Source organism: Amblyomma maculatum, chromosome 11, assembly GCF_055883805.1.
Source record: "Amblyomma maculatum isolate TAMU_Amacu chromosome 11, ASM5588380v1, whole genome shotgun sequence".
Lineage (NCBI taxonomy): Eukaryota > Metazoa > Arthropoda > Arachnida > Ixodida > Ixodidae > Amblyomma > Amblyomma maculatum.
This window is the reverse complement of record NC_139354.1, coordinates 39,018,770-39,031,850: the sequence shown is the minus strand read 5'-3', so window position 1 is coordinate 39,031,850 and position 13,081 is coordinate 39,018,770. Positions and strand designations below refer to the sequence as shown.

The 13,081-nt window shown below is 44.4% G+C and overlaps 1 protein-coding gene across 2 annotated transcripts in view; it reads right to left on the bottom strand.

Annotated features, from left to right (window-relative positions):
- Window positions 1–13,081, bottom strand: part of LOC146173565 (synaptotagmin-1-like) — a 200,367-nt gene that overhangs the window by 106,560 nt on the left and 80,726 nt on the right. The window contains exon 2 of one of the 2 annotated variants that reach the window (XM_084583418.1): window positions 2,209–2,344. The exons of the other annotated variant lie outside the window; for it this stretch is intronic. The gene's annotated coding sequence lies outside the window, so the exon portion shown is untranslated. The remainder of the gene's footprint in view (window positions 1–2,208; window positions 2,345–13,081) is intronic. 2 annotated transcript variants of the gene reach the window in all.

The window sequence follows — 13,081 nt, the reverse complement described above, 5'->3', positions numbered from 1 at the left end:
CATTCTTCTGTATTTTCTCTTCTGTCTGCACGAGGAATCGGAGGTGGCTCAGCTATAGAGCCAATAGCAATCCCGTGCATTTTCTTTTCCTTCTTCCTACAGCCACAACAACAACAACAGCGGTCAACTACCGTCTTCCAGTACCATGCTCGCAATTTTTCACCCACAAGGCTACCGCCGACGGACGGCCGCCGACACCGGATTGTCGGTAAACAAGGCAGAAGACTTGTATATCAAGAAAGCTCAGTTTGGTTTGGTTTATAAGGTTTAACGTCCCAAACAACTCGGGCTATGGGGGACGCCGTAGTAGAGGGCTCCCGGAATTTCGACCACTTTGAGTTATTTAACGAACACCGATATTGCACAGTTGACGGATGCCTTGCTTTGTGCCTCCATTGAAAAGCGGCCACCGCGGCCGGCATTCGATCATAGCCAAGCATGCTTCCCCACACAAAAATATAAATATAACGAATTCAGCAAGGTCTTAAATCTCTTTAAATAGAGTAGGTCCGCGCGTCTGAGCACGTAACCTTTAAAACATTTTCCGAAATGCTGCCACGAATAACAGCTATTGTACCGTTTAGAACTTCACGACCGTGAAGAATAGCTATTGCTGGGTAAGTACAGTGCCGTCCACTTTTAGCTTGAACACGGTTTATGTATTTAAAGCACCATTACTTCCGGTGCGGGGGCATATCGAAGCAAAATTACTCAAGCACAAAGGGACATGGAGGCGGTTCTTCACAATACAATGCCACTTAGCTTAATTGTGCTGCCCTGTCGGACGCAATTGTGGTTACAATATAATAGCCACCGTGTCCGAACTAAGAATAGGCGAACCTATATCCTGCTTGCCTTCCCCTGACCAGCGGCTGGATATCATGAGACGGCCTGCCTATACACGCTGAGGGAAGAGGGCATGCTCTGAAGTGCTGGCATCGTTCTCTTTAGTGTCGGAAAGTGGGGTCAGACACTTTAATGGGATTTTTCCGCCCTTTTGGGTTAAAGTTTCGGATACTAACTGCGTTAGTCCTTTTCAGAAGAACTGCAGAGAGTTTAACGGTTAACTGGTTACGAATCATCCCTTCAGCCGTAAATGTTCGTCCAAAGAGAGCAAGGTGCAACCATCTATCCAAAAGGGACAATAGCAGCAAGAAATGCAACTCTGCGGCCAAGAGGGTCACTTAACCAACTGTCTTTTCGTTCGCAAAGCAGACACGCCATCGACTGGACCATTGCTTGACTTGGTACAGTCGTGCAAATGCGTTGGTTGCATATGAAGCATGGTAGAGGGAAGTGCATCCGCCAAGCGATGCTTCTCGGACGTCTTCTGTTACCTGTGCAGTGTCTGACTCTTTACGTACGCTTCAACAAGAGTCTACATGCCTTAAAAAGCAGATGACGCACTTGTAATGGCATTCCTCGGGCAACAAATGCGATCAAGCCTCGTGCAAGTTGATGCACGGCGCATTGTGGCCAGCGCTATTGTAACCGTGATAGCGCTCGCTCACGGCAGCTTTGCTGTACACTTCGCCCCAACTGCGGACGTATGGTGTTTTCTGCCGAACAAGGCCATATTGCGACGGCCTTCGTCGGGTGAACGATGTCGTGACGATGATCGACTGTTTGACTCTTCAGATCATCTTTTCGCTGCCAAACAGTATGACACAATATACTATACTTACAGCAAAAAAAATGAAATCATACAGACCATTTACGCAAACCCTGCATGAGCCTCCATATAACGTCCGAAAAACGTCCCACGCGTATCTCCGCATTTTTAATTGCCGATCGCTTTGAAGCAGCTAAGGCTTTTTTTTTAAGCAGCCTTCTTGGCTTCCGCATGGACAGCGACTTGTGTTCTTATTTATGAACTTTATCACTTTGATTTTTCTGTATACATGTGTGCTGTCGTCCACTCAGAATAATAAAAGGCTACAATTTCATAAGCAGCTGACATGCCGTCAAAGTTGGTGACTTACAGCGGTGCAGAACAAGAGAGAGAGGAGTGTCGTTCATCCCTCTGTTCATCTTCTTGCTAACATACATGCCAAGCATTAAAAATTCCTTGAAATCTGCACACGGGCTGCATCATCCCGCAAGAGCACCTCTTCGCTAATAAAACTTCGTAGTAAAATGGGATGCCGGTGAAACTTCTGCCGTTACAAAGCTGTGGAGAAAGGAGGAATCGTGTCGTTTTACACTCACCCTTTAAAGTTTTCGGAGAGCCGAGGTTGTTACAGAAGACGCACCAAAAAGCACCCAGCGAAGGCAGGTTTGGTCATATGTGAACGGGGCTCCAGTGTTTTGGCGGAAACGGCACCAGCCGAGCCGGCAGGAAACACTGCGTGAAAATTTTTTAGCAGTAAGACTCTCTTCATCATCTCCATAACTTATTCTTCAGAATGTCGCGAGAGGGCGCTACATGGATGAAAAGGGGGGGGGGGGGGTCAGACGATTGGTCAGTGAGCATGCCGCATGCACAGAGGCCAATAATTGAAAACAAATTCACGTTAAATAGCTATCATTGTTAAGGAGGAAAAATCATTATGAGGTTAGCTCCGCTTTCGTGAGCACATTGACTCGTGGCGCCCTCTTTGTGCAACTACAAAACCTAGTAAATGCACCAGGGATTCATAACGGCCTCTTTGCGTCATTACATCAGCTGGTTTCAGTGCGTAAGCGACGGGAAGTTCAATAGGCAGAAAGAAAGCCTGTTTTTGATGTTTTCTAATTTTTTAATCGTCTAGGAATTTGCAGTTTTGTTTGGAGCTGTTTGGAAGAGGTGTTAATATGCATCGAGTGTTTAATAAAACGCCACCAAGCGCACTTTTTAAACCGGAAACACACTCGAACTTGCCTTCGTCTGTATAGCGTTACTTATTCATAAAAAGCTACCAATCACAAGTGTCTAGCCTTTTGACCTGTCCACACCACACCGCATTGAAAATCTGCCCTATAAGTATGGCGATATTTTTTCTGTTGGATGTACATGGGGCGCCGAGGCTTCGTCCATATAAAACCACATTGCAACCGAAAAAGTTGAACAATTAAGTACGATCATCAGTGGAGCAGCAAACAAACATAGGCACAAGCAATATCTGGCAAAGGCATGTCATAATAGGGGCTATCCAAAGGAAGCACAGCCTTAATGAGCATTACTCTTTCTACAGTTGCCCTGCTCTGCAACCCGACCAGCGAGTTGAAGGACGGGGAAATGGAAGAAACGTGAGCGAAAATAACTCTTGATGGCTGAGGCAGTCAATCTATAGCTGCTTGAACTCAGGAGAGTTAGTCTAAATTACAATGCATTCTAGAACATGCAGCATTTTAGTGGCACTAAATGGGCATGCCCTCCTGCTGAGGTATTGCCATGAGCAATAAGTCTTTCCTGCCCCAGCATCTTATAGGGAACCTGAACGACTTTTGTACGGGGCAGGAAAACACTTTCCACGTGTACAGCCTATACACTGACACAAGGAAGAACTAAAAGGCTGTCTTTATCACCATAAATGTTTCTCGAAGTCTCGCCTTCAAGCTTACAACCATGCAAAACATTCGCAGCACCCACCTCTTCTTGAAGCTAATTAATACGATGAAGAAGCCTACTTCTCAGCCAGAATATGAGCCGACGCAAAAAAGCAACGTCAGCATATTTTCAGGGGGGGGGGGGGGGGGGGGGGGGCGTTGTTGGATTTCAAAAGTGCTGCGGCGATTCCTTAATTAACTTGAACTAATAAGTACTCATGCGTTGTTTATACAAGACGCATTTCAAGGCTCTTTTTCCACACATTTCTTTTTGCAAACCGCCACGCTTTAAATTAGTTGTAGCATGTATATCACACATCGGCCAGATCGAAGGTGTTCTAATTTCAAACGTTCAGTGGGTTCCACCTGAAACACTATGGAACTGTGTTTTACTTATACTTGAGGAGACGTGTAGCGTTCTCCCTCTCCTCAGTTACACACTACCGATAGAAAACAATTCCTGATGGCTGCGCACAATAACGGCATTGTCGAACGTTAGAAAGGTTTCACGTTAAAAGAAAGTAACAAACGTGGCATGAACAAAAATGTGTCAGCCAATGCTACTTTCAGTATTTGTGCAGATGAACGCGGTCGCTACAAACCGTAGATGCTCCTCTTACGAAGAAGGCACTGAGGCATTCACGAAGCTCTCATAATCTTAAACACCACTGTGCGTATTTCAGGTTAAATCTAGCGCCGTCCATGCGGCCCAGAAATAGGAGAATTAAAGTCCGTTCCACTGTTCCTTAGCGACAGTACAACACAGGGATGTCCTACACAAGCGGTTAGGTCTATATCAAGCGCACTTGCGCATCCACGCACCCAATCACTCTCTTAGCATTCTCCTCCACTCATTCATACGATGAAAGCTGTAAATTTGCTGAGCAAGTTGACACACAACTCACTATATACTTGAATGAAACTCACATCTCAAGACTGCAAGAAAAACAAATCTGACGTAAAAATGCAGCGTCTAGGTCCAGCACTTCATTACAAACAGAAATCCAAAATCAGCGTCGAATGGTCCAAGCGATTTCTTTAATTTATAAAGTTCAGACAATATTTACTTCGTTTGCTAAATACAAGTATGTGTCAAAAAGGGGCCCCCTCTCCCCTTTATGTTTTTATTAAAACGTGAAGCAGGATATAGAAATAGACTACAGCGAGCGAAACCCTAGAAGTGTTCTTGCAGATCATCGACAAGCTGGTATACAAAAGCTTTTTTTTTTCTTTTTAGTTTTTCTAACCTTCTCCCTGCATCGGCAGAGCAGCGTGCTTAACCAACGCCGTGAGCAGCACAATGCAGAAAAAGCGGCGCCCAGTAGCAATGTGCGGTTTCCGAGGTAAAGAAATTGCGCCGACAGAATTGAAACAGGAGACGGCGGCATTGTTACTGCCGCATGTGCTGACGTCTCCTGCGTCCTTGACTTTGCAGTCCAGCAAACAGCAGTGAAAAGACCCCGCGCTGCGTCCCTATATGTAGCAAGCGATAGAGAGCGTTCGAAGGGCTCTGCTCGCTAGCCCATTGTTCCTCGATGCTGTTCCTCATTGGTTGCGCTCGGCAATACGATGCAGCGCGGAGGGAGGCTACAGAGATGACGTCATCCCGTGCTCCTGGATATCACTATTGCAACCCGTCAGCTCTCAGTAGCAAACGCTTCGCAACTCATTGAGAGTACTTTGAACTTTAACTGAGGGAAAACTAAAGGGTGTGGAGAGATAGTTCGCAAAGGCGTTGATACTGACTCGTCAACCTTTAATATGCGCGGTTCAATGTGACGTACAACTCTACTCCCGACGGTTGCACCAACTACCTCTGGCGGCCAAAGGAAATATCAGTGGGAAGTATCAAAGGCTATAAATTTTCGTGCTAATTTATGATGTTTAATGCCAAGTAGTGTGTGATGGTACCCGAGCAAAGTAAAAGTGCTTTTCAAGGTTGTGTCTTTGCTGTAATTTGCTTTAATAAATTGTAGCTGGAGTGCATAAAAAGCGGGCCTACGACCCGTGGGAGCCTATCGATGCGATCGAATTATCTGTTCCAACAAGACACTTCCAATCAAATTAGTTTTAATTAACCAAAATTCGAATACCTTAACGGAGTTCGAATTGAGACGAGGCTTTTTGTGAGGATGGAGGCCAATTCGGTCAAATAATTAGTTCGAATAAATCTAATGTTTCGATTAAACGACTTGAAATTAAAGAATATTTGAATTTCATGTTTCCCCTGGACTCGACACTGTCTGAAGATCCTGTTAGTGTAATTTCTTCCTTTTGAATTCGGGACAAGCGCGCGTGATTTCATTTTATTGAGCCTAATCTGGAGCAGCCTGCCGTGTATACCAGATGCCAGAGCAAAAGGTAACCAAGCTATGCGAAGAAGATGGAATGCCCAGCCAAGAAAAACAAACTGGGTGCTATTGAGAGTCAGGTGACCTGGTCTGTGCTACTTCTGTCGGTTTAAACTATTAATTATATATTAAAGCATAATTAGCTACAATTTTATTCACTGAATTAAAAAACAGTTGTCTATGCAGAAGTTGTAGGCAGTGTTGAATCTTAATGATTAAATGTCTGCCCCAAGTTATAGCGTTCACGCAAAGTAGTTTTTCAGCCGGTCATTAAAATGAAACCATGAAAAAAAAAAAAAAAGAAATAGAACGAAACCATATCCCGACGGACAGAAGTGTTTGAGCGAACAAAACCCGCGCTGCTCCGGGGTGCTAACCGAGATTGGACTTCGGTGGCGCATTCAGCGAAAAATATCTCGCGGGAGCTGGTCCCGGTACACCCTAAATCTCCAGCCAGTTAATTAAACTGCACGAATTTATACCTTGCTGAAGACACTGCAGCCAGTTGTTTTCCATACAAAACTTGCGAACTGCCACTTTCTTTCTTCAAGCCGACAAGTAGAAACTTAGCTAATTAGTGTTTTTTCTTTAATTTTGGATAGCGAAAATAACGCAGACAACGTCATGTTACTCCAAACCGGTTTCATTGTACTTTCTATAGGCTAGGACGCTCATTGTATTTAATACCTCGGTTAAACTTAGCTAGGACGCTCCGTATAGCCCGGATAACATATCCAGTGTAAAAGAGTGCGCCTTACTCTCAGAAGCGCTAGCCACGTTGTCAATCTCATGCTGGAGTCTACTCTCTTGGGCCGGTCCTCGCTCTAGCCTGTCGTGGTATAAAAAGAAAGGACACGTGAACAGACGCTTCTGGAAACTCTCGTTTACGTTCATATATAACGCAGTTGCAGCGTCACTCAAGCAGAAAGGAAATATTCTGGTTATTCTAAACCTAGAGTTATGAATATGCGTACATGCGCAAATGCGTCAGAAATGAGAGTTACACAACCTGAAAGACAAAAACCTCTCTTCCAGCAAGTACACGCCATTTTCTTGGGCTGATATCGATCAATAAATTTATCTACTTAAAAATTCGTTTTATACTTCTATAAATATCGTCACAGCGCTGAAAAACGAGTAAGGAAAAAGAGTTTCCATTAATAAACTTCGAAGCGATTCATTCCATAGCTGCCAAAGTTGACAGGAACTCATTGGTCACAGTAGAAATATTTTACATAATACTAAGAAAGAAAATATAACAAAAGAAGCATTAGGTATTCACAGTTTTCTCAAAAAAAAAGTTAGGCAATCTTTTTTTGTAACGAAATGCTGGGGGTCAGGAGGAGAGAGACGCCATTTTTTTTTTCTGTACAAAATGTACTCGAACGAAGAGAATAAAAAGGAAAAGGTAGAAAAATACCGTCCCAATACATGACAGAAATTTCGCAAGTCCAGCAAAACACATCACGCGTGCCTCGGGCTTTTATATCCACATCGCATCGCGAACTGCAGATGGCAGACAAATATGGCATCCGTGCATGACGTCACATCCAGTCGCCAATGTCCAGCATGCACCTCGGCCCCGGCAATCTAATCAGGAAACACCATAACGAACGTGAAGAGGACAAGCTGTCGGGCTAGTTGGTTTGCCATATTTTTAGTAGCGCGTAGCCGGACAAGGACGAAGACGGAGGAACACGTAAGACGCAGAGGCACTGAACTGCAACTTTATTTTGATAATCAGCCAGCCATGTCATATATATATCAGAGAGGAACAAAAGGAACAAAATCTAGACACGTGGCGCAAACCGGTGCAACAAAATGTTTTTGTTGATTTTTCAAGCACTTTCACCACGCCCACTATTATCATGTTATGGCGCTGTATCATGTCAATCGTGTGTTAGACATTTAGATTTATCGAATTTTTATACTCGTGTTTGATTTTGTTGCACCGGTTTGCGCCACGTGTCTAGATTTTGTTCCTTTTGTTCCTCTCTGGTATATATATGACGTGGTTGGCTGATTACCAAAAATAAAGTTGCAGTTCAGCGCCTCTGCGTCTTACGTGTTCCTCCATCTTCGTCCTTGTCTGGCTACGCGCTGCTAAAACTACATAACGAACGAACACGCTCCGCGGCTTCCGCAACACTCATCCGTATTCGCTTAGCCTTAACCAGCTGTACGGCTAGCTCGGACAGTACGGCGCCAAACAATGCCCCATAGGACGCGCTCAAAGCAGATTCTGTCTGCTATTTTCGCCGCCTGTTTTTGTCAAGTAAAAACTAGCGTTCGCTAGCACTCTGTAACGTAGAGTGGGAGGAAGCGAGTATAGTATAGCTCTGAAAATAAACAGACCACGCTTTGACGGGCTCCCTCGGAAATTAAGTTACTCTCAAATGTGATTCGCCAAATGTGCCGGCTTTTTGGCACAGGATCAAAATTTGCTCGCAAAAATATATGCCGCTGTGCCTCTGATTCAATACGCTCTTAATAGGAACAACATTATAAGGGAGAAAAAAGGGGGTAACATATATATTTTAGCCCATTTCCTTGTATGTCACGGTATTTCAAAGTTGCTCGCAAAAATATCTACCGCTGCGCCTCTCATTCAATATGCTCTTAACAGGAATAACATTATAAGGGAGTAAAAAGGGAGTAACATATATATATTTAGCCTTATATGGCACGGTATTTCAAAGTTGCTCGCAAAAATATCTACCACTGCGCCTCTCATTCAATATGCTCTTAACAGGAATAACATTATAAGGGAGTAAAAAGGGAGTAACATATATATATTTAGCCTTGTGTGGCATGGTATTCCAAAGTTGCTCGCAAAAATATCTACCTCTGCGCCTCTCATTCAATACGCTCTTAACACGAATAACATTATAAGGGAGCAAAAAAAGAAGTAAAAGAATCTTTTAGCCCATTTCCTTGTATGGGACAGTATTATATCCTCCGCTAAGTTCTGAACCTGCGGACAAGTAAAGCCTAAGCCGATTGTCTACACCGCCACGGTTGACTACTCTCCATAAAGTGGATGGCGATCACGCAACATCGCCTGGGGTGGTTATACTAGAGTTTATGATTAAGGCTGTGTGAAGTAACACAGCGTTAGCTCCGCCGCGATTACTCAATGGTTAAGCCGGTCTAGTAATGAGCCGGGCGAGACGGGCTCGGTCAAATTAAACCGTGACGTCAGTGTTTCAATGGCGGTGAAACTCAAGGTGCCCGTGTACTGGACAATGTAGGTGCGTTTTAAAACACCATAAACCATAGTCCCAAATTCATGTTCATAAGATTATTTTTTAAGAAAGAAAAACGTCACACGCCTTGCTTTTTTTCGCTTGGAACCATATCCATCATATGAATACCAGCACACGAGTCTGCCCCTAGCAACGAAGCTGCGCACCTGCTTGCCCGAGATCTCTACCACCGGGCAGCGGTAGAACAGCCCGAATGCAAGGGAAAAAAAGATTGCGCTATCACATACAATGAGATCACAGAATCTTACAAACTAGACCGAAAAGTATACCCCCTAACAGTGAAGCCCGCGTCTGGAGGCGATTACAAGCCGATAACTACATCTGCCCTGTCTGGGTTTTCTTAACACAGACCGGGTAGGAAGAAGATTCTAATCGTAAAAATTGCGGCCAAAAAGGCCCGCTGGATCATATAATATGGCAATGCGCCGATTCTCCAGGCGCCGGCATTAACACTGATAGTAGAGAAGCCTGGGAGGTTTGGCTGCGGAGCGGAGATCCCACCGTTCAGCGGCACGCGACCCGCCTGGCTGCTGAGGCCGTGAAGAGTGCTTGTAACCTCACCTGATCTCAGCCTGCGGGGCCCTCCTGACCCGCTCTCCGGCCTGCGTGCCGGGGGCGGGAGATGAAGGGCTCCTTTTCGGTGGAAATAAAGTTTTCATTCATTCATTCATTCATTCATTCATTCATTCGCTTGGAAGCAGTCACCGTTCTTTGCATGGTTTAACCGTAGTTACTCATCATATCGTCGAACGTTTTCATACACAGGACTACCATTATGATGCTGGATTCTTAAACAATATAAGTATTCTCAACTGTATTACTTTAATAGACCAAATTGTTTAAGTTAATGTCACGAGTAATACGGCTATCGAAGGCGGCCCAGTCAGGCAAACAGTCGTTCCCTTAGAGTTTCGTAACTTACCCTATATATGTGTATATTGCAGACGTGAACTACCATGAAAAAGCGAGACCATCATATAGCAAACTAAAATGTTTCAAATCCTTATGTTGTGTTTCTCAGCTCCACAGTTGGGTATCCGTTTATTTGAGCAAGGCGATTTTCGATTACAGATAACTAAGCTAAATATTAATTTACTAAACCTAGTTATACAAAGCCAAAACCCGTCGCTTGCTGACGACGTTGCAATGTCCTCTTCGTAACATTGCGAGATGGCCCAGTTTCGCTCGGATCCATGGCCAAGCGCACAACACCCAAGGCGAGCGGTACGCTCCTCTTTAAACCGTGGCCACCGCGCGCGCGACGAGTCACGTGGTCTGAAAGCAGGAGAGCGCATGCGCTGCGGCTCCAGCTGTGGCGGCGGAGAGAGCGCACGCGCCGGCGGCAAACCACCGCGGCGAATGTCCTCTGAATCACTGAACGTCAAACGTGAGCCATCGCTGACCTTAGGGGTGGCGTAAACTGTTCGCGTCAAAAGTAGTTCCCAATAAAAGTCAGTGAGACTGTACCTTCAATAAGGATATAGTAGAAATCAAGAAGATTAAATGAACGTGAGCAGGGCAGGATATATACAAAGATAACTGCTAGGTGTCTCAGGGTACATGAAACAATTCTGAAAGTTGGTGCAGTCAGTAGTGAGTTGTTGAGGGTTAGTTGAGCCAATGAGATTTTGAGGTTTGCGGAGAATGATGAGCTATGGCTGACCCAGGGTAAGAAGAATCTACAATAAATAATTGCTAATAATAATAATAATAATAATAATAATAATAATAATAATAATAATAATAATAATAATAATAATTGGTCCACAGGAAGGAAAGGCGCAGTATCTGTCTCACTTGTATCTGTGGACGCCTGGACTGCACCGTAAGGGAAGGGAGGAAGGTGGGAGTTAAAGTAGAAAAAGAGAAGGAGGAGCTGTAGTGGAGGGCTACGGAGTAATTTTGACCACCTGGGGATCTTTAACGTGCGCTGATGGGGCTGGTACAGCTGGGTCACCGCCGCTTGCGGCGGTGGCTAGCCTGGCACGGAATTTTTATCTGTTGTAGGCCGTCATTGCACACGCCACCGCTGGTGGAGGACGACGGCTGTTGCGGCGCGCGTCTTTCTTTCCCTCTTCTTTTTCTTTCTTCTGTATATTCTCTTTTATCTGCACGAGGCAGTGGAGGTGGCTCAGTTACAGAGCCAGTAGCAGGCCTGTGCATTTTCTTTTCCTTCTTCCTACAGCCACAACAACAACAACGCTGGCATCGCACAGTACACGGACGCCTCTTTGTTTCGCCTCCATCAAAACGCATAAATAATTGCTGAGATTTAGAAATGGCCACGTTTTTATGCCCAGTCTTGAGCAGAAAGAGAGCGAGATCAAATGTGGGCCTACAAAAACAAGCAGAACAAAAAAATAGGAAAGGAAACCTATACTGTGTTTTAGAAATTGCCACTGCAGCCCGGTCGCAGAGGCTGTAGCTTGGTAAAGCGTCAATAGATAGTCCGAGCAAACTGAGTGAGCGCTCAGTGTGCGGAGCTTGTATGCCATTGTAATTTTACCTAACGTTTTCCTCGTATTGCGTATTTTCCCTTCCATAATAATTCGTGTTCTTTTTTTTTTTTTTGCCGAAGGTTTAAAAAGCACCAAGGGCTATTTTTCTTCGTTCTTCTACGGACGATGCTTACAAATAAATTCGGAAAAACATCCCCTCAAGACTCAAGCAGTGCGCTCAATGGCTCGAAAGTAGGGGACGCCCCAGGTGGCGTTGCTGGACTTCCTGCATATATGTATATGAGTGCTCTCTATACGGAACATATATGCACTCGCTCCAGGGTCACTCCTCCCTGACTCCCTACATGCATATATTTTAGAGTGATCTTTATGTGGAACATATACGATCGCTCCAGGGTCATTCACATCTGCGAGATGAACATTTTTCTTTCTACTTAAAGAACTGCAGTAAGCTATTTTCATCACTTGTAGAATGCAGTTCTGCTCATAATGAGATGCAGTCCTTGAGGCGTTTCCCATCTTGCCGCTTAAAGCATTGTTGCGGTGAGGAATTGTCGTAGAAAGCGTGTACATTATTTAGAGTTCACAGCCTGATCCCGTAAGAGCGCGTTGTCTGTGCACAGCAGCTAGAGGCGCCTATTTTCATCTCACTAAAAATTCAGCTTCCACAGAGAAGTTTTTGTCAACGTCAGCGTCGCGACCTCTAAGGGGTTCGCGGTCGGCAACACGGTGAAGGCGACGACCTTCCGAAGAAAAATCGAATCACACAGCTGGAAGTTCGCAAAAGAGCGAGTTTCATTTGAACATCGAAAAACGTAAAAAGAGGAGAGAGAAATAGGCGGAGGATCCTCGTGTACTTGTGCTTGGCCTTTTTTTTCTTCTTCTTTTTCATTGAAATAATAATAAGAAGAAGAAAGCAAGAAAGAATAGAGCATCATGTTTAAGCTCGGAGAAACAGAGATGAAGGATGCCTCGGGCCGTTCCCGTCACTCAACGATCTTAAAAAACAACCGCTTCTATACCACTGAGCTGCAGCTCATGTCACAAAGAACAACGCGGAAAAGAGGTCGAGCTGCTCTCTACGATTCCACCGAGAAAGATCTACACGATTTGTAGATTATATCATTCGCTTTGGTCAAAAATCGCCGAAAATGTTTTTTTTTTTTTTTCTCAGTGTGACGGTTGGTTACAATGCCATAAAAATGACGATGCTTAATGGAGCAACCATTACGCTAAACATAAGCTCATGTACTGGTTTTCGTGATAATATAAACTGCGTCCAAATACCTAACACAAGTATGACGAACCTGAAGTGAACATATTTAAACTGCGTCAAGTTGTAGATGCTGAGGATGTCTAAAAAAAATATGATGCACCAAGCCTCATGGCTATAGTGACCTCTGAAATTAAACTTACCGCGAAAGTTTCATATTATTTCACCACACTTATCAAAGAATAAGCATAACTAAATAATCGG